This window comes from Cynocephalus volans, chromosome 10, assembly GCF_027409185.1.
Source record: "Cynocephalus volans isolate mCynVol1 chromosome 10, mCynVol1.pri, whole genome shotgun sequence".
Taxonomy (NCBI): domain Eukaryota; kingdom Metazoa; phylum Chordata; class Mammalia; order Dermoptera; family Cynocephalidae; genus Cynocephalus; species Cynocephalus volans.
In genome coordinates this window covers 121,157,066-121,179,362 of record NC_084469.1, presented here as the reverse complement: position 1 = coordinate 121,179,362, position 22,297 = coordinate 121,157,066, and positions in this window count along the sequence as shown.

Here is a 22,297-nt window from a genome sequence, read left to right as displayed (position 1 = left end):
ATCCACAGTTTGACCCAAATTTTTAGCTCTATCTCCATGTATCATTGGATTATTTCCAACTACATGCTATTGCTCATCCATATGATGACCCTTACCCATATCAGCTAATTTAATATCACACAGATTTCAAGAACCATCTTAATTACCACCTCTTTCCTGAAGTTTTCTTTCTTCAGTTCATCCATCCAAATATAAATTCATGTTTTGCCAACTACATTTTAAATTAAAAAAAAGAAAAATTATAGAAAAAAAATTGAAGATAGTTCAGAGAGTTCTCCTAATCCCCAAATCCAGTTTCTCCTCTCATTAATATCTTATATTAGCACAGTACTTTTATTTGTTTTTTGTTTGTTTGTTTGTTTGTTTGTTTGTTTGTTTGTTTTACATAGCTGATTTTACATATCTGGGAGATAGAGAATTGAATATCAATACCTTTGTGCAATATGTGATGCTTAAGTCAGGATAATTAGTATATTCAACAATATACAAAGTATTCATTTTTCATGGCCTTTTACCAAATCCTGCCTTACCTGCCTTCCACACCTCTGGTAACCTCAGTTCTGTTCTCTCCTTTTGAAAGCTCAATGTATTATTGTGATTGTGGTATCTTTCTCTTTATTTTTTATTTATTTCTTTGTTGTTTATTTATTTATTTGCTCCCAGTTAGGAATGAGGACATGTGGTATTTCTCTTTCTGTGTCTGGCTTATTTCACTTAACATGATTTTCTCTAAGTTCATCCATGTTGCTACAAATGGCAGTATTTCATTCTTTTATAGCTGGTTAGTATTTCATTGTGTATATATACAACATTTTTCATATCTAGCCATCTGATGATGGACATTTAGGTTGGTTCCAACTCTTGGCTATTGTAAATAGAGCTGTGATAAGCACTGGAGGTGCAGATATCCCTTCGACATGCTAATTTCCATTCTTTTGGGTCTACATCAAGCAGTGGAATTGCTGGATCATATGGCGGTTCTACCTGTAGTTGTTTGAAGAATCTCTATACTGCTTTCCATAATGGCTGTACCAATTTACAGTCCCACCAACAGTGTAGAGAGTTCTGCTTTCTCTACATGCTCACCAGCATTTGTTATTCTCTGTCTTTTTGATAATAGCTTGTCTAACTAGGGTGAGATGAGGTTTCAATGTGGTTTTGATTTTCATCTCCGTGATCGTGAGTGGTGTTGAGCATTTTTTTCATCTGTCTGTTGGCTATTTGTATATCTTCCTTGAGAAACGCTTATTCAGCTCCTTTGCTCATTTTTTAATTGGGTTATTTGCTTTTTTACTTTTAAATTGTTTGAGTTCCCTGTATATTCCGGATATCAATCCTTTGTTAGATGCATAGTTTGTAAATATTTTTTCTCACTCTATAGGTTGTCTTTTCCTTTTGTTGTTTACTTTGCTGTGCAGAAGCTTTTCAGTTTGATATAGTCCTATTCGTTTATTTTTCCTTTTGTTGTCAGTGCTTTGGGGGTCGTATTCATAAGGTCTTTGCTGAGTCCAACATCCTGAAGTGTTTCTCCTATGTTTTCTTTTAGGAGTTTTACAGTTTCAGGTCTTGCCTTTAAATCTTTAATCCATTTTGACTTGATTTTGGAATATGAGAGGTATGAATCTAGTTTCATCCTTCTGTATATGGATGTCCAGTTTTCTCAGCACTATTTATTGAAGAGGCAGTCTTTCCACAATGTATGTTCTTGGTGCCTTTGTTGAAGATCAGTTGGCTGTAAGTTTGTGAGCTAATTTCTGAGTTATCTATTCTATTCTATTGGTCCCAGTGTCAGTTTTTATGCCAGTACCATGCTGTTTTGATTACTATATCTTTGTAATATAATTTGAAATCAGGCAGTGTTATGCCTCTGACTTTTTACTTATTTATTCATTCATTCATTCATTCATTTTGCTCAGGATTACTTTGGCTATTTGGGGTCTTTTGTTGTTCATGTAAATGTTAAGATTGTTTTTCCTCTTTCTGTGAAGAATGTCTTTGGTATTTTGATGGGCATTGCACTGAATCTGTAGATCGCTTAGGGTAGCATGGATATTTTCACAATATTAATTTTTTCCAATCCAAAAGCATGAAATATCTTTCCATCTTTTTGTGTCCACTTTAATTTCTTTCAACAGTTATTTGTAGTTCTTGTTATAGAGATCTTTTACCTCCTTTGTTAAATTTATTTCTAGGTATTTTATTTATTTATTTATTTTGGTGACTATTATAAATGGGCTAGCTTTGTTGATTTCTTTTCCTGCTAGTTCGTTGTTGGAGTATAAAAACACTACTGATATTTGGGTGTTCATTTGTATCTTGCAACTTTACTGAAATCATTCATCAACACTAAGAGTTTTTTGTAGAGTCTTTAGGCTTTTCTATATACAGAATCATTTCATCTGCAAAGAAGGACAATTTGACTTCATCTTTTCCAATTTGGATGCCTTTTATTTCTTTCTTTTGTCTGATTGCTCTGGGTAATACTTCCAATACTATGTTAAATAGGAGAGGTGAAAGTGGGCATCCTTGTCTTCTTCCTGTTCTTATTCAGGATGATATTGGTGGTGGGTTTGTCATATATGGCTTTTATTGTGTTGAGATACATTCCTTCTATACCTAATCGGCTGAGTCTTTTTCATGAAAGGATGCTGAATTTTGTAAAATGCTTTTTCTGAATCTATTGAGATAATCACATGGTGTTTGTCCTTGATTTTGTTGATGTGGTGTATCACATTTATTGACTTGCATATGTTGAAACATCCTTGCATCCCTGGGATTGTGGTGCATAATTTTTTGATGTGCTACTGTAATCTATTTGTTAATATATTATTGAGGATTTTTGTGTCTATGTTCATCAAAGATATTTGCCTACATTTTTCTTTCTTTGTTTTTTCTTTGACTGGTTTTGATATCAGGGTGATGCTGGACTTGTAGAATGAGATTGGGAGAATGGCCTCTGTTGCAATTTTTTGGAATAGTTTGAAGAGAATTGATATTAATTCCTCTTTAAAGGTTAGGTAGAATTCAGCAGTAAAGCCATCCAGTCCTGGGCATTTCTTTGTTAGGAGACTCTTGATTACTGCTTCAATCTCATTGCTTGTTACTAGTCTGTTCAGGTTTTCTATTCCTTCTTGATTCAGACTTGGTAGTTTATATATGTCCAGAAGTTTATCTATTTCCTCCAGGTTTTCAAATTTGTTGGCTTATAGTTGTTCATGCTAGTCTTTAATGACTCTTTGTATCTCTGTGGTATTGGTTGTAATGTATCCTTTTTCATTTTTAATTTTTGTTATTTGGGTCTTTCCTCTTCTAGTTTTAGTTAGCCTAGCTAATGATTTGTCTATTTTGTTTAACTTCTTGAAAAATTGACCTTTTGTTTCATCAATCTTTTGTAGTGTTTTTTGGGTTTCTATTTCATTTAGCTCTGCTCGGATCTTAGTTATTTCTTTCCATCTACACATTTTGGGATTGGATTGTTCCTGTTTTTCTAGTTCTTTGAGGCATAGCATTAAGTTGTTTATTAATCTTTGTATTCTTTTGATGCAAGAGAATACAATACAATAAACTTCCCTTTTAATACTGTTTTTGCAATGTCCCACAGGTTTTGGGATGATGTGTCTTATTTTCATTAGTTTTGAGAAATGTTTTGATTTCCTGTTTAATTTCTTCTTAGCCTCATATGTCATTCAAGAGCATGTTGTTTAATTTTCATGTGTTTGTATAGTTTTCAGAGTTTCGCCTGTTATTGATTTCTAGTTTTAATCCATTGTGGTCTAGAAGATACTTGAAAAGATTTCAATATTTTAAAATTTGTTGAGGCTTGTTCTGTGACTTAACATGTGGTCTCTCTTGGAGAATGTTCCATGTGCTGATGAGAAGAATGTATATTTTGTGGTTGTTGGATGAAATGTCTATAGATATCTGCCAAGTCCAGTTGGTCTAAAGTGTAGTTTAAATCCTGTATTTCTCTGTTGATTTGTTTCTTAGATGATCTATTCAATGTTGAGACAGGGGTGTTCAGGTCCTCAACTATTATCATATTTGTTTCTAGCTCTTTCCTTGGGTCTAATAGTGTTTGCTTTATATATCTGGGTGCTTTCATGTTGGGTGCATATATATTTATGATCATTATGTCTTCTTGCTGGATAGATCCCTTTATCATTATATAATGGCCTTCTTTGTCTCTTTTTATAGTTTTTGGTTTAAATTCTATCTTACCTGATATAAGAATAGCTACTTCTATTAATGTTTTATGTCCATTTGCATGGTATATCTTTTTCCATCCCTTCATTCTTAGTCTGTGTGTGTTATTACAGATAAGGAGAGTCTCTTGTAGACAGCATATAGTTGTGTGTTGCTTTTTAATCCAATCAGCCAGTCTGTGTCGAGGGGGGAATTTAATCTATTTACATTTAGGGTTGTTACTGACAGGTATTGTCTTCTCTCCAGCATTTTATTGATTTTCATTTGGATTTTTAAATATCTTTTGTTTCTTTCTTTCCCTTTTATTGTTTGTCTGTGGTGTATGTTCATTTTTTAAAGGTGATAAGGTACAGTTTCTTTCTCTTTCTCATTTGCATTTTTGTTTTACCAGTGTGTTTTGTTCTTTCTCATGGATTCATGGTAGTAACTATTGTTTTTTTGTATTCCAGATGTAGTAGAACTCCTTTGAGTATTTCTACTAGGGCTGGTTGTGTGGTGGTGAACTCTCATAGTTTTTGTTTATCTGAGAAATACACTATTTCTCCTTCATTTCTGAAGGATAGCCTTACTGGGTACGGTATTCTTGCCTGGAAGTTTTTTCTTTTAGTATCTTGAATGTATCATCTCATTCTCTTCTGGCCTGTAGAGTTTGTGTTGAGAAGTCTGATGTTTGTCTGATGGGGATTCCCTTACAGGTGACTTGTTGCCTTTCTCTTACTGATTTTTAGGATTCTTTCTTTGTCTTTGAGTTTTGCCAGTATGAATATATTGTGTCTCAGAGAGGATCTTTTTGGATTGAATCTGTTTGAGCCTCCTGAATCTGAAGGTCCATGTCCTTCCCTATACTTGGGAAGTTTTCCACTATTATTCCATTCAGTATGTTCTCAATGCCTTTTCCTTTCTCCTCCCCTTCAGGAATTCCCACAATTTGGATGTTTTTGTACTTAAGGTTGTCTGCTATCTCTCTTAGATTTTCTTCATTTTTAAAATTATTTTCTTTTCTCATTTTCTGACCACCTGAGTTATTTTAAAGAGACTGTCTTCAAGATCAGAAATGTTTTCTTCTGCTTGCTCTAGCCTGTTGCTTAAGCTCTTAGTTGTGTTTTTGATTTCATTGAATGACTCTTTCAATTCCACGGGTTCTGCTACATTGTTTTTAAAAGTATGAATCTCTTTGTAAATTTCCTTCTTCATATCCTGGATACTTTTGCTTAGTTCATTGTGTCATATACTTGCATCTTCTTGTATCTCATTGAGTTTCTTAAAGATTTTTACTTGGAATTCCTTTTCAGTCATTTCAAGGGTTTCCTGCTCTACGGGGTCTGGTACTAGAAAGTTATTGTATCCCTTTGGGCGACTCATTGTCTTGTTTTGTCATGTTTCTAGTATCTCTACTTTGATGGCTGGTCATCTGGTAGAGCAGTTGCATCTTATATTACTCTTCTTCTCCAAACTCCACTGGTGACCCTCCTTGTATCAATGCAGTCAAGTGGTCAGCAGTCCAACTGCATAGTAGCAGTGGTGGCCCATGCAGCTACGGTATCTTCAGCAGCAGTGGCATCAGCAGCTGCAACTGCCTCCTTAGTATCTGCGGTGTCCTTGGCAAGAGCAGGGTCACCTCATGGTGGTGGCAGTGGCACTGGTGGCTGCAACTACCTCCCTTGTGTCTGTGGTGTCCACAGTGGCAGCAGGGTTACCTTGTGGAGGCAGCAGTGGTGCCAGTGGCTGCAGCCACCTTCCTTACGTCTGCAATATCCTTGGTGGTAGCAGGATTAACTTGCAGCAGCAGCAATGGCACCAGCGGGTGCAGCCACCTCCCTTGCATCTGCAGAGTACATGGCTGCAGTGATGGTCAACCAGAAGGACTGCTGCTCTGTGCAGAGCTGCTCTGCATTGGGTGATAGTTCTGGAGCTAGACAATTGCCCCAGCAACTGCAGCAGCAGTGGTGGTGGGCCCATATTGAGCTCCTGTGGGAGGAATGTGCCCTGGGCATCCCTAACCTGCCTTCTTGGAAGTCAGCACACTATATTTTTTAGATTAGCGAACCAAAATTTTTATTTATTATTTAATATAGTCTGTTATTTATTTAGATTCCCTTAGTTTTTACCTAATGTCCCTTTTCTATTCCAGAATTATTATCAAAATCCTATATTACACTTATTTATCTTGTCTCCTTATGCTCTTGGCTGTGACAATTTCTCAGACTTTTCTTGTTTCTGATGATCTTGCTGGTTTTGAGAAGTCATGATCTGGTATTCTGTACAATGTACCTCAGTTGGGATTTGTCTGGTGTTTGTCTCATGATTAGACTGGGTTTATGGATTTTGGGTAGAAAGACCATGGGGGGGGGGAAGCGCCATTTTCATCACATGATATCAAAAGTATATGTTATCAATATGACTAATCACTGTTGACGTTGACCTTAATCACCTGGATGAGGTAGTATTTGTCAGGTTTCTCCACTGTAAAGTTATTCTTTTTTCTCTTTCTATTCTGTATTTTTTGGAAGTCATCATGCACGGCTAATACCAAAGGTCCTCAACTCCTTTTTCTATCTCTTTCATGACACTCCTTAAGATTCCCTATCTGTAAAATGTAATAATAATAGCAGCTATCATACAGGATTGATGTAACTATGAAATAAGCATCTGGCAAAAAAAATGGGTGGTACATAAAAATCAAAAAGACAAAGATAACAAGTGTTGGAAGGGATCTGGAGAAAATGGAACCTTTGTACACTGTTGGTGGGAATGTAAATTAGTACAGCCATTATTGAAAACAATACAGAGGTCTCCCAAAAAAATTAATAGCAGAACTACCATATGATACAGCAATTCCACTACTAGGTGTATATCCAAAGGAAATGAAATCAGAATATCGAATAGATACCTGCATTCCCTTGCAGCATTATTCACAATGGCTGAGATGTGAAATCAAACTAAGTTACCATCAATGGACAAATGGATAAAGAAAAATTTATATATTATATATAAATAAATCAAATTTCATATAAAATGTATGTGTGTATGTGTGTGTGTGTGTGTGTGTGTGTGTGTATAAATATTCTGCCTTATAAAAGAAGGAAATCCTGTCATTTGCAATAGCATAGATGAACCTAAAGGACATTATGCTATGTGAAATAAGCTAGGCATGAAGACAAACTTTGCATGATCTCCTTTATATGGGGAATCTAAAAAAGTTGAGCTCATAGAAGTAGAAAATAGAATGATGGTTGCCAGGGGCTGGGGGCTGGGGGGGGGGGGAATGAGGAGATGTTAGTCAAAGGGTACAAAGTTTCAGTTATGCAGAATGAATAAATTCTGGAAATCTAATGTGAGTATGGTGACTATAGCTGCAAAAGCTCTCAAGTCTAGCCAGGTGAGACAGAACGCTTGAAGAGCGAGTCAAGCAAAGGAGAAGTATCGCTCATAGACAGGGAGAGCAAGGAAAAACAGAAGTCTAGGATCCATGACAAACTGGTCCCCTAAGGCTCAGGAAAGCTGCCCGAGGAGGATGGTGTCTAGTCCGTGCATGCCCTGCTTTGTATCGCAGCTGAAGGATCTCAAAAGCATCCTGTCCTAGGTTTTGTACCCTGGGTGCCACTTAGATTGCTATGTTCAAGCATTGCAGAAGGTCCTGTTCTTGGAGGAAGGTGGACAGGTCGGGTTGTTCTGTACACTTCCTCCTTACCTCAAAGATGTCGCATTCTCAGCACACTCTACAATTATTTAGTGAACTACAAATGGGAGGGGAGAGATCTGGGTTAGCCAAGACTATTCAAGGACAGGTCCTCCTACAATAGTCAAAAATACTGCATTGTATACCTGAAATGTGCTAAGAAAATAGGTCTTAAATGTTCTCACCACAAAAAAGAAAAAAAAAAAATGTGAGGTAATGGATATGTTAATTAGCTTGATCATAATAGTTATTTCACAATGTTTATGTTATATGTCAAAACATCCCATTGTGTCTTTGTGAATTTTACCTTAATAAAGCCAGGGCAAGAAAATGAGGCTCCATACCTCATTTTATCAAAATGAAGCCTCTGCATATCTGTATCAGACTCAGGGACCTACTCCAGGTCTATGGAAATAGGCCCTAGGGTTTTCATGGTTTTTTAAGAGCCTTGAATGTGTCCAATGGATATTCAAGTTTTAGAATGCACAGACATTGAAAAATCTGGGGTTTTGTTATTTCTGGAATGTCACAGGAATATCCAAATGTTTTTAAGAAAAGTGAAGCAAAACTGGGCATTCCCTAGAAGCTTCTAAATGTGAAAATGTGGTGGGAAGAGCTCCATCTTTGGAACCTCAGTTTCTCCATCTGCAATGCAACATCAAAAGTGCCACTCTTGTAGGGTGACTGTAGGGACTGGGAAGGGTGCATCCCTGGCATGTCTCCTGGAATGAGGAACTCAGCTGACCTCAGTTGACATCATTCTCCTGATTAGGAAGCATTGTTTTCTAACATTACCAAGAAAGCAGAGAACCCTGCAAGGAACCTGCAGAAAGCAGAGCTTGGTGGCAGATTGGGAGAACTGAGGCAACACTCACTTTGCAAAAATAGAGGCAACTTCCCTGATTCATAGCAAACTCCATTTCTCCAAATGGTTTGGTATCCCAGAACAAAAGCCCTGCAGTCTATGGCTATGCCAACCTCGAGGATAGGGGGTTTCTATTTCAGCTGCTAGTCTGTTCCTTCACCACGCAGCATCCTGAGAGCAATGCTCCATTGAGGACTTCCGCTGATTGTGCAGGGCATGGCCACCCAATATCTGCTCCTTGCTAGAATGTGCACTGCCACAGGGGGCTCGGTCTCACTGGTAGTTGTCTGTTTTTATTTCTAACTCTCCCCCTAGACTGCAAGGACTTTGAGATCTCAATTTTTCAAGAGAAAAAAAACAAATTTTTAAGGGAATAAGGTATAGAGAGAAAGAAACCAAGAGAAATGAAGGGAAAAATAAAAGATGGGAGAGAGAAACACAGAGTGAGGTAGGAAGAAACAGACAGACTCAGAAACAGAGAGGCGAAGAAAGAAAGAAAAAATAATTATTTTTAAAAAGAGGAAGAAAATGAGGGAGAAAAACAGAAAATTAAAAAATAGGCAAGAAAGGAAGAAATACAGAGAGAAGGAGAGAGAAGGAAGGAAGGAAGGAAGGAAGAAAGGAAGGAGAGAGAGAAAGAAAGAAAAAGAAAGAGAGAAAGAGAGAAAAGAGCCCCTACCACTGGGACCTGAGCATGGAGAGGAAGCAGTGGTAGAGGAAAGAGGAATCTAAACCATGTCTGTTTTTTAAACTGCCTCTGCTTCTCCAGCTGCCCTCCCAGCCGCGTCCACCCAGCCACTCAGGGAGCCCAAAGGGCCCAAGACCACAGTCTCAGGAAGAAGTTTCTCTTCCTTCTCGAGCCTGACCCTGAGCCTGTGCTCAACGTGCTGTGGATGGAGGCCAGGCACCTCTCACAAACAACTCGCAGGAGCAAGCTGGGGCCAGCCGAGAGCCTCGCAGCATCCTCCCCCGTGTGGCTCTGGTGTCAAACGAGTCATTCCTGGGACTTCATGTAGTGTGTGCTGTTTTATGTCCCCAGCACACACCCATGGGCTCTAAATCCAGGCACTATCTTATTGACAGCCAGGCCCTGAGCAGGACTCCCTCCAGGGCCAGTGTGTACACTAGCCTTTGGCAGAGAAGGGCGATTGGAGAAGGCCAGGAATTGCTTACTCCAGAATAAAAATATTTACAGAGTTGGTAGAGAGTAGTGGGCACAGCTGGAGGAGCTGGGAGCGCCTGCTTTGCAAGTAACTTGCACAAGTGCTTTGATGGCCTGTTTCTCAGTTTCCCTATCTGAAGAATGGGGATACTTATAGCACTAAATTTACTGGAGTCCTTTTGAAGATTAAATGAAACTGATCATTTATTTAACAAATATTTATTAAGTACCTACTATGCCCTGATGGTATTCCTCTTGGAGTTTACACAGGGGAAGATTATAATAAAATTAATAAAAAAAAATACTGCACATAAATTGTTGGGTACAGTGTCTGGTGCATAAAAACATGAGAAATGTTAGCTGTGATTAGTTGAGGACCTACTATGTGACAGGCACTGCCACAGAATGTCACATTCACCATCATATCCAACTTCATAATAATACTGTAAAGCTGTTAACATTCTCAGTCTCACAAATGAGGATACTGAACTCAGAAGGTTAAAGTCATCTCGCCTCTTATCACATAACTAGCAAATAGGGAGCCATGTTTTAGACATAGATCCATCAGAGTAAAACTCATGCTTTCAAATAATAAGTCTTTGTGTCTGTATGACTGTACGTGGCGAACAATTCTGGTTTACGTGGAGCAAGGGGTGACCCAGTGTGCAGAGTTTTGTTTCATTTGCTTGAGCTTCTGCTAGAATTGTTGGCTGGAATTTTAGTTACTTCTTTTTCCTTACTATTTCCAATATCTCCTTGGCAGAATTGAAGAAAAAAATTTCTTTCGTGTGTCTGATCGGGAAATATAACTGGCCAAGATCTACCAGAGGGAAGGCAATGGAGAAAGAAAATTCCAGATCCTAACTCTGTGAACTTCCATGCTAGGTATTCGATGTTCACTTCACAGACAAGTGAAAAACCCGGTCCAGTGAGTAGCGAGAGAGACAAGAAGGTGATTCTTAGCAATGTATATCAGGCCCCCCAGCATCACAGGTTCACCTGACCCAGCCGTGGATCAAGCCAACTGCAGAGCAACTGATTAGAGGTACCAGGTGGGGGTGGTGGGGGTGGTGGAAGTGGGGGAGAGGGGAGGCACTGGATGTCACATGAACATGCCACTTGGCTTCTTAGTTAATAGCTAAAATCCCAAATCAGCTACTGTCAGATCTTGGCATAAACAACTCTATGTAAAGTTGTTATCACTAAATTAGCATTTATTAAAAGGCTGTAATTATTATTTTTAATCATGGTGTGTGTGTGTGTGTGTGTGTGTGTGTGTGTCCCTCTAAGCACCATTTATAAGCATCTTTCTAATTCATTTTTGATCAGACTGAACAGGGGCCAAACCTCTTTAGCTAATATTGACATTGGCTGGGAGTCAGATGTCTAGGATTTGGAGAAACTGGAAGGGCTTGCTCTTGCTCTGCTTTCTTTTTACTTAACTATTTGAATCACCCCTCAATTAAAACACTGATTTTAAGCTCTGACCCCTCCTTTCTCCTTCCTCCCAACTCTGATTATATTGTCCCATTTTAAGTTGCTTTTTATTTTCTCAAATTATTTCACTTAACCAAATTTACTCCTAGACTAGACTGGAAGTTCTTCTCAACAGAAACCATCCCTCCTTCCTTCCTCCCTTGTTTCTTTTGTTTCCTTGTGGATTTGAGACGGTTTTTAAAAATGGATACAACACACACAAAAATAAAATAAATAAAGGAATTGGGTGAAATGAGAAACTAAGGGTAGAGGAATAGCAAGATTGGGGTAATATTAGCGTTGAAACTGCACATTCTACCAACCTGTACAAATTCTGGAAGTGGGCACAGACATGACTCAGAGACATCGAGCTCAGAGAAGAGCAAAATTTCCAGGTACTGAGGTCAGAGAGAAATTTCTTCCATGGATCTACGTAAAAAGAAACTGCAATAGACTCAAAATCATCTTCAATGACATGCATTTCATGAGTACAAACTCCACCTGTAATAATCTTGCATCAACTCCTGCTCATGCCTCAGACATGATGCCAGGACAATGTTGTAGGAGTTGGCCAATTTCTCATGGCTTTAGCAGGGACTGGACTCTACATCTTAGCTGTTGTTCGTGGTACTTATCATATTGCTGGACACAGCTCATTAATAAAGGTGTCTGGAGTTTGACTTCATCAGAACAATGCCTCCCAGACGACAGGCATCCCAGTTGTAAGATGTCCAGTTATTTGAGTAGTTTTTTTTTTTTTTTCCTCTCTTATCCCTAGGTCCTTCAATCTCACTGTGCTCCAAAAAATACTCATCACTTTTCTCCACAAACTTGCTGTTTCCATCCATGGCCCCATCCACCCGTGGTCTAAGCCACAGTCCAGGGTATCACTCTGACCACCCCTTCCTTTCCCTCCTCTCATCCTCCATCCAGGACTTCCTCAGTCTCTCTTGCATCCATCTGCTCCTGCTACCTCTGCAATGTCTTAGCTCAGGTCCTTCTCACTCCTTCCTGTCACCTGGTACCTCCCAACCCATCCTCCACATTGGGGCTAGGATGGCCTTTCTAAGCCCACATCCAGTCATACCATTCTCCTGCTAACAAGCCTTGGGTGATTCTCCCATTGCCTCTAATACAAAGTCCAAACTTATACCAGCCTTCTCTAGATATCAGGAGACAACCCTGGTTGTTCAAATAAATTCACTCCATTTTGCCTAAAAGGCACAATTGGGTTTCTGGTATTCACAGATGTAAAACAACAACAAAGATAACCTTAATTAATACTCTGCTTTATAGTTTACCCATTTTTAGGTGAACATGAAATTTCCATTTTCTAATGAGCAATTAAGAATCATTGAGAGGATCCAAAGAATTGGGAGGATGGAGAGATGGTGTGGGGGGCCTGGGGAAAGGGGACAGCGAGAGGTCCTAGGAGAATAATGGTGAAAAATGCCGAGAAGGAACTGGAGAATATGGCACGTTCCAAGTAGGCCATGGTCATAATATTGGGGGCCTGGGCAGGAAAGAGGGGGTCTAGGAGGAACTGGGGAGACTGGGAGGATAAGTCTTCATTCATGGACATCAAGGGAGGGGAGCAGCACTGGGGGGACCTTGGAAGGATCAGGAAGTCCTGAAAAAACGTGAGCCTCAGGGTACCCTGGGAGGAAGAGCACGTCACACGTGGCACTGTCAGGCACGGAGCCTCCCTACATCCCAGGGGCACAGCACACTCTGAGAAGGAAGTCTGTTGGCAGGGGGAGCTGGTGGCAACCATGGAGGGACTTAACAGGCAGCAATAATGGCCACAAAGGAGGGAGAGTCACCCTGGATGGGCGGAAAGAACAGTAGGGTGGCCGTTTTGGTAGCTCTAGTGAGAAACAAGGGTGCCTGAAAGGGAGACAAATCTCCACACCCTCAGTGTCTTGGATTTAGTGCCTCTCGACATACGGGGCAGCCTTTCTGACCCCTCCCATCTGGTTTGGGTGCCACCTTGTCAGTGCCCCAGCATCGCTTCCCTCCTCTTACAAAATCGCCAGGGGCACTTAGTTCTCACTTCATGTTTTCTTCCCACTTTATCGCCCATGGGGGAAGGGAGAGGTGGGTCTGTAGCCCATGTGCTCTCTGCAGGTGGTCTCCTGTGGACCCCAACACCCAGGACAGCAGTTCCTCAATGTTGAATGAGTGCATGAAGAAACAAACAGAAGAGACCACCAATACCAGGGAACGATTCTGGAGAAAAACCAACACATCTACCTTAACAACTGACTTTCATTCAGCAAATATTTACGCAGTGAGAATTCCCTGTCGGGCACGGGCTGGGCTCTGGAGCCGCTTCGGACCTGTCCCTGCCGTCCTCCCCACCGCGGCCCGGTCTCACGCAGCTGCTTTCCCTCTGCAGCTCAACCTCCACTCACATCTCCCTCTGTCTGTATTTTCCCATGAACCAGAACAGAGCATGGGCAAAGTTTTACCATCACAGCCCCCTCCTAGTTTACCAAGAGGTACTTTCCATCTTGAAGAAAGTCCTCTTCTTCCTCGTACATTTGATGTGAAAATATTAGATTTAATCCTGCACACAGCAGATCTGACTGATAATGTGGGAAATGATTACCTGCTGACAACTTAGCTTTCCTTTAAAAGACAGTGAGGGCTCCAGGAAAGACGGCAGCGGGCGTAGCTTAGGAAAAGGAGCTCAGCCTGCATTTCTGTCCTCTCTTCCAAGCTGCCAGCATTTTTAATGGGAAATGAGGTCCGTGTCAGACAAGGAGGAGGAGATGGGGACATTCTGAAACTGAGAAGAGACATGTATAAACCAGCATGCTGACCACATTATCTAAACTGCTGTTCTATAGTCATATTATGCACTCAATTAAAAAAAAAATGGTGAACGTAAAAAATGTACAAAGATAAGGCACTGGAAAGGGGGTGGAACCCAGAGAGGCCTTTTTTTCCTTTCTATGAGTTACTTTCCTTGATTCTGAGACTGAAAATGCTACAGTCAGCACCAACTTAATTCCACATTGCAATTAGGGTTATGCATTAAACCAGGCCTATGAAGATGACTACCCTAAAGGAACTCAGAGACTAAATGAAAACCAGACGTGTGGCCGGAGCAGTTGGCACCAGCCAAGATCCCAATATATAGTAGCGGTATAGATTTAAAATGAAAATTAAAAGCAGTCATTACGGTTAAATTGATGTCATGTTCACCAGCTGTTTATTCAAAAAGAAAAGAAAGGGAGTGATGTGGGAATTCTGGAGGCTGCGTCGACTCCTGTGCCTGCACTTTAAAGAAGATATTTGAGCTATTTGTTTAGCAGAAGAAGGGTTGCCAACACACCTTTGATTTCCAGCTGAAATTGGGCCTTCTCAGTCTGGAGGTCACATCAAAATCACCCGTGTTGCTTTCAACATAACGATGCTCAGACCCCACTCGGAGGATTCTGATGAACTAGGTTGGAGGTGGTACTGGGAATGCAGATTGTTATAATTCTCTGCCAATGTTTCTAAAAGCTGTCCTGAGTTGAGAACAGCTTTGGTCTCCTGGTAGCTGGCCCCACTTGTGAGCTGGGGGCTTCCTCCTACCAAGGTCCCCTTTGCCTGCTTTCCATGGGACTGGTCCCTTCTCTCTTCTCAACTCCCCCTCAAAGCTGGTGACCCCAGCTAAACCTCCACCTTCAGTCTCCCCCAGTGTCTCCATCTCATTCCCGTTTTCTTTCTTTCAAGATACTCATCACCATCTGAAATGGTCTCTTGCTCTTCTCAGATTCACCTAAATCAGCAGTTTAACCCACCACAGCATACACACTGAGAAGATCAGTATCTTTCACTTTGCTGGCCCTCAATAGTTGAATTTAGGAATGAATGACCAGGTCATGTAATACACCTGGTTTTAGGTAGCAAAGGGGGAAAGAAGCCTCTGGGTAGCCAGTGCTCAGATCTGGGGTGCTTTCAGGCAATTCCGAGACAGAGGAAAATGTCTAGGCTGTATGATCCCACTGGTTTCAAATATAGTGCTCCTAGAATACCCAGGAGAAGTGAAATTTTACCAATCTTAGAGCCCTACTCCTAGAAACTGACTTAATTGGCCTAGGGTGGGTTTCAGGCATAATGATGAAAGTCCCCAGGGAGGTTTTCATTTACTGCTAAAGCTGAGAACCAGTTATCTACTGTTTGTATAAAACTCTATGGTTGAGGCAGTTTGGGGGGAAAGCAGAAGTCAGATATCTTGGAGCTCACCCCTCAAACCTTAGAGCAACATCTAATCATTACCTGGGAGTTTGTGGGAGGGGTAAATGCTCAGACCCTTCCCTAGGTCTCTGACTGAAAATCTGCATTGTAACAACATCCCAGCTGATTGGTGTGTGCGTTAAAGTTTCAGGAGAATTGCTCCTGGAGGTAAGCAAGCTAAAGTGCTCTTGTATCAGTCATCCTTTGAGGCCCAGACAGAATATTTTGAGTCGCGTGTGTCACATTTAGTAAAATAATGGAATGTGTGCATATAAACATTTATTTCTTCTTCTATCTGCTTAAACCGAATTTCGTCTTTGGAGCTATTAGCCTCCCAATAGCATGCGGGTCCCCTCTATTGCCAGGGAGCCTGATGTTCTCTGCTTTGTCCCATGAGTCTCCTTCACACTAAAGTGTACATGACTGCCAAAAGCATAGAGACTTTCCACATTGGGCAGTGAGGGTTTGAGCCTTGGCCTTGCCACTTACCAGCTATGAAAACTCAAGCAAGGCACTGACGTCCTGCCTGATCTTCGGGTTTGTCATCCATAAAAAAGAAACAATAGTCCTTGCACAGCCCATCCTGCAGGGCTGCTTCAAGGATCAAATCAGATAATTTACATAAATGAAGGGAGGTGTAATTATCATCACTGTGTTTGTATGACTCACAGCATTCTGAGTTCATAAAAGCCTTGTTTAGGGGGGGATGGAGAGGTGCAGGTGTACAAGCTATTCAGGATTGTACCGGGAAACAGTGCTTTGAGAATTCAGTGCTAGAACAAAGCTATTCTTTTCAAATAAACTTATGTGAATCCTATGTCTTCTAAGATGACTCTTATGATCCCTTTTTTTTTTTTTTTTTGGCCTTAGCTACTAGAGAGCTTGTTATTAAATTAGGTTGTTCATTGCAATCACTAGATCATCTATATTTTCTCAAGAAAACCATCTAAAATCTTTTTTGCAAAGTAGACTAAGTCAGTGATGATAATAATAATAATACCGAGAAACATGAGTTGCTACTCAAAACACACACTCATATAACATTATTTTGGTCAGCATTCATTTGTTTAGACCAGTGCTGTTCATTAAAAAAATGTAAGCCTTTTACATAATTTTAAATGTCCTCATAGCCACAACAACAACAACAAAAAGAAACAGGTGACATTTGTTTTAATATATTTAAGCCCATATAGCCAAAATATTATCACTTCAAAGTGTACGCCGTATAAAATATTGAGATAGTTTACATTCTTTTCTCATATTAAACCTTCAAAAACTGATGTGTATTTTTTATTTTCAATTGGGGGTGGCTACCTTTCAGGTGCTCTGTAGTCATATGTGGCCAGTGATGGCCATACTGGACAAAAGAGGCTTAGACAATGATGTTTTAGAGAGAGAGTTGTAATAACATCTACCGTTTATTGCAGGTACATTTTATGCTTTATAAACATTGTTAATTGCCTTAAGAATGCTTTGAGTTAGCTACTGTTTTTCACTTGCTGATGAGAAAACAGCTATTGAGAGAAGTGAGATAATTTGTTCACAATTGAAAAGCAGAGCCAGAATCTAAACCTAGTGCCAAAATCCAGGACCCATAATCCCCATTTCTACACTGTTTTCTGGTGTACTGATCTGAGGGTACTACTAAGATTAGGGGATCTCAATGCATAGCCTGGTGGTATCTTGCTCTTTATCTGAAATCAGAGCCCTCTCCATCATACAATCCACAGACCCTCTAGGAAGATTGGAGGGAGGCCTCTACCCACCACAAAGGAGGCATCTCTCCACCAAACCACTGCCTTCAACCTGCTCAGTTCAGATGAGAAGTTTGGAAGAAGCAATTATGATTTTATTGCACCCACTGTGCTGACGATTAATGCTGAGTGCGGGTAGAAAATGCACCCTCTCATTTGCTAACATGCACTATAATTATGCATGCCTCTCCAGGTACTATAATTTAGGACTTAAAAAAGCCCCATTTCAAACAAGTAGTGCTGCACTTGTAAAACATTACAGATGTGTTATCATATAAATGAGATAGCTGTGACATGATAGTGCAATAATAAATCCCAAACTTAGATTTGGAGACAAGATATGTCAAAAGCAAATCCACACTGCCACTTAATCTTCTACATAAACTGTTTATTTTTTCTGAGTCCTACAATAATACACGTCAGACGGCTTTGATAGTTTCCAGATTAATGTGTTTTCCCCCTTCAGGTCATCACAAGGTACTCATTTCATTAAATTAACTCTGCTAGTTGCAAGGTGGAAACGTGCTGCAAAACATAACTGTTTGCACCAAATTGGGAGCCAGCAAGATGGAATTAATAAAGAAAACTGATTTCCCCCCATTTCCGGGAAAGGTTGGAAATGCCATTCTGAATTGCATCTTGATTTCCAAGCTCCAGATTGAGACCGATGAGGCCCATAATTATGCATGTGCAGGCTGTGAGAGGCTCTCACCCAAAGCCATTAGGTTGATGTCTGATGGATTCCACCCCCTTCCCGTGATGCCTCTGGGGTGCAATTGGGCTTCATCAGCCCGCACCCTAATTAAGGTGAACGACCCCTGCAAAAGCAAAGGCCTCTCCATTAAAGCTTCCCTCTGCTCTCCTCCCTAAGGTGAAAGCTGCCGTAAACAGAATAAGCTGTCCCATACCTGTGTGAGCCCCAGGAACTGTGGGACACACATCCACCAGACTCGGCACCCTGCCCAAAGACCAATTTTCAAATTGGAAAACCCTCAAACTACCTCATCTCTCCCAATAATATAATAAGTAGCCACACTAAGACTGTGTCAATCCAGGTGATCCATTTGACAGCATGGGCAAGTGTTACTATAAGCCTCTGGTTTCCTAACTCCACAGACCAGGGGTCGGCAAACTTTTCTCTAAAAGGCCAGATAGTGAATGTTTTAAACTCTGCGGTCCATGCAAGCCTCCCATCCCATATCAACTAGCAAACTCTACCATTGAGAATGCACAACCGCAGGAGCATGATTGTGCTCCAGTAAAACTTACTGATGGACACTGAAATTTGAATTTCATATAAATTTTATTACATGTATTACTAATTTTTTAATGAATGTTCTTTTAATTTTTCTTTTTTAAAAAAAATGTAAAAACCGTTCTTAGCTTGTGAGCTGTACAAAAACAGGTGATGGGCCAGATCCTGGTATAGAGGGCAGTAGTTTGAGTGGCCTCATCTCAGATGCCTGTTCTAGCACCAAGATAGAGGATGCTGTTAAACCCAGAACTGCTATTTGTGGTGTAGTGTAGGCATCAGGTGTCATTCACTCCTATGCACCTTCTTTCCAGGTCTCCAGCCCTCTGAGAGGCCAATGGGAAATGCCCACAGGAGACAGAGGCTCCTGGATTAAATCCTGAAAGAACTGCAGAGAGAATCCCAAGACCCCTGCGTGAATTTGCACTCTGTCAGCAGAGCAGAAAGTGTGTGGAGTCAGAAGAAAAGGCAGAAATAACAAGCAAAGGATTACCTAGAATAGGGCTGGCAGTATGTGGCAATGCTGAGGAATTAATTGGCTGTCACTTTCTCCCACTGAGTTACAACCAAGCCTCGGGATCTTTCTCAACCCTGTGACCCACACAGACACTACTAACACTGTGATGCAAGCACATGGAGAGACCAGTTTGCCACCATATACATGTTTTCATTTTTTCTTTTTTCAAAGAGAAGGAACATGGAACACAGAACACTTGGCTGAAGGTACTCGGTTAGTTGTGTTGCAGGCGTTTCTTCTCCAGGGCAGAGCTGAGATTAAAGGTGTTGAGGGAGGTGGATGGGAAACGGGAATGTGAGAAGATATTTATTTTCCCCTGATTTTATTCTCCCAATGGAGAAATCACTCTGGCCACTTCTGAATCTGAAGAGTGTCAGACCCAAACAAGGAAGAAACCAGTCTTCTGCAGTATTTCATCAGCAATCAAGACGTACTGAGCCAGCTGGGTTGGTCCTGGTCCCCTTCTCACTACATAGGAAACTGAAGATGTAGTTCTACTTTTAGTCCCTTGTGGCCACATGGAAAATGCAAATCTGGCCATAGATAACAACATTCTTCTACAGTGGAGAATTGATAATGTCTGGCAGAAGAGCCACTGCGCAGAAATCTGGACCTTTGTTTAAATTAACTATGTATTGGTCATTGTAAACCTGCTTAACTGCTGTAATAAACAGAATTATCTCAGTGGCTTAACCTGATATGTATTTATTTTTTCCTTTGCATAAAATCCAGTACAAGGGACCCTCTTCCACTGACTCTCCTGAGTGGCTGTCCTCCAGGTGGGACTCAGGGATCCAGATTCCTCCCATGTTGAATCTTGGATGAAATCTTAGACATCTGTGCTTCTCAAATTTGAATGTGCAAGACAGTTAACTGAAGGGTGACCCACCACCAGAGATTCTGATTCAGTAGGTATGAGGTAGAGCTATGAGTCTGTATTTTTAACAAGTTTTCCAGGTGCTGCTGATACAGCTGGCTCATGAACCACACTTTGAGTAGCATCTTTCTACAAGGACATCTGCATCTAGCTGGAAGACTAGGGAAAAGAAGCTCTGAGCAGTTGCATGAGACATGCCCTGTGCACCCTTCATCTTCATGTACACCTTTATCTTCAAGCTCCACATTTGAGAAGTTATCAAGACCTGTGGCTTTTACCTTTGAAATAGGTCCTGTTCCCTCCGCCACTACCTTGTATTTAGTCCTCTCTCTGCATGGCAGCCGAGGATATCTTTTTGAAATGCAAATTTCATCTTGAACCTCGAGTATCTAAGAATGGCAGATGTGTCTTCGTTGACAATAGAATAAAAGGCAGATTTCTTAGCGTGGTCCAGAATCCTACAGCCCTGGCTCTACCCCTTCCTCATCCACATCCTGCCTTTTTGTACCCAATATTTCATCTACAGCACATTTCCCAAATCCACAGACCTCTGGTAGAGCATGCTACTTTTGCTCCGATTGCTTTCTCTACCCTGGCAAACATATCTTCCTGGTAGAACCTTAATCACCTTCTAAATCCAAGCCCAAGGAAATATAAATGGCTGGTATACATCTAAAATGATGCTCAGAAAAAGATGAATTAAAATGTGAGACCCATACATTCTGTTGGAAAATGATTAGATATTTTCACCCAAGATGAAAATGTTTGAAATATCATGTGTGGGCAAGGATATGGAAAAGCCATCATTTTTATACCCGATTGGGGGAAAGATAGGTGTGTACATAACTACTTGGGGTGGGAGGCAACAGGAGCAGTTTTTGCATACTTAATGACTCAACAAATGCATATTTCTATATGTCTCCTATCAAACACTCATATTATTTACAAGAAAACAGGAGCAGGATGTTTACTGTAGTACTGTTTATAATAGGAACAATCAAAAATGATAAAATGTCATCAACAGAATAGCTATATAAATTATGGACCCACTGTCAATGAACTACTGCAGGGGGTTAGAAGATCAGCAATTCTTTGTGTACTCACCTGGAAAGCCCTCTGGGCGTATTGGTGAGAAACAAACTGCAAGTTTAATGTCAATATGTTCAGTATGTTACAATTTATGTAAACATTCACAGACGCACACACGCCCCATTGCTATTTCCTAGAACAAGAGACGCAAGGATTCACATCAAACTAATGACTGTGATTACCTATGCAGCTGGGGATTGAGTGGTCCCAAGGGTCTTAAGATTTATCTCTAAACTTCTAATTTTTTAAGTGACATTTTATTCTGGTGTTATCTGTATAATTAAAATTTAATAATTTTTTTAAAAGTTCAAATGTCTCTGAAGCTGTATCTAAGTACCGCCTGGCAGAATCTACTCCTCTGTCATCTGTATGCTTTTAATTTACTTGAATCTTCTCTCTTGCAATTACCTGCTTAGCCGCCCATCTCCCTCATTTGACACTGAGCTCACCAGGGGGCTGAGGTATTTCCTGCTCACTTTTGTCACTTTGTCTGTGACCCAGTGCTTAGTGCGCAGAGGTGCTTAGCACATGTGACTCACCCAAGGGTCTCACCAGGAACCGTGAGTGTGGATTGGTGGTTGCATCATAAACCCCTGGGCTTATACCCTCTCTGTTTGGTGTCTTACCCAGTCTGAGCAGAGGACTGACATGAAGTAGTCCTCTTGGTTAACAGCCCATAGTACCAAGGTTGACATTCAGCCTGTTTGGACCGGTGCAACTGTTTCAGTTGCTAAAATACTTCTGTACAAGTTGATAAGTGTTGCCTGTCCATACCACAAACTTGGCTTCCGTAAAGTAAGGCAAGTCGTAACTAAAGCCAAAATGTTTCATTATTCTAGTTATTATTTTAGTTATACTAAGTTTCCATTTATATTGTCAGAGCTAGGGCTCAGACCCTCCAAACCCATTGTACAGACTGGGTTACCAGACCCCTCACATTCCAGGCCGGGTCCCCAGACCCCTCACACAAAGGTCCATGCTAGGTAATTGGGAAAGATTCCAGGAGCTGTTGGCAGATAACATGAGCTCAGTCCTCAGCTTCCTCAGCAGCAGCAGCTTACAGGTCCAGTAGCTTACAAGTCCAGCAGTAGCAGTTGCCTTGCAGAGGGTCCCAGGGGAACTAGCAGCAGCAGCTTCCAGAAGCAGTAGTGGCCTCCCCATGACGCCACACACCCCCCCATGCAGGGGGCATC